Genomic DNA, 565 nt, shown 5'->3' on the forward strand with positions numbered 1-565 from the left:
TTCCTTCGCCCATTGTTTCAATATGGAAACCATTCATTATTATATCTTTAAAACTCAATAGGCTGCTCTTGCTCTTAGAGCTGGGTGAATATAAGGCAATACTGATTTCTAGATGCATACCCTTAGCCAATAATATTTAGCATAGCCATAGCCTTCTTTCAGACTGGCGATACCTGCTTTAGTACTTATATTGGCATTTTTGAGTGTACTCATATAGAAAAATTATTCATTCATTTAATCTAAGCAGACAATGTAATAGAAATAAATTCAAGGAGATAAAAATCAGAGAATATAAGGCATCACTGATTTCTAGATGCATACCCTTAGGCAATAATATATTAGCCTAGCCATAGTCTTCTTTCAGACTGGCGATACCTGCTTTAGTACTTATATTGGCGTTTTTCAGTGTACTAATATAGAAAAATAATTCATTCATTTAATCTAAGCAGACAATGTAATACAAATAAATTCAAGGAGATAAAAATCAGAGAAAGCATACAAGCAAAGCAATCACACAAGTTTGATATCGAAATCAGATTATCAACTTGATTCTTTTAGGCAATAA

The sequence above is a fragment of the Brassica oleracea genome, chromosome C7 (assembly GCF_000695525.1).
Source record: "Brassica oleracea var. oleracea cultivar TO1000 chromosome C7, BOL, whole genome shotgun sequence".
Lineage (NCBI taxonomy): Eukaryota > Viridiplantae > Streptophyta > Magnoliopsida > Brassicales > Brassicaceae > Brassica > Brassica oleracea.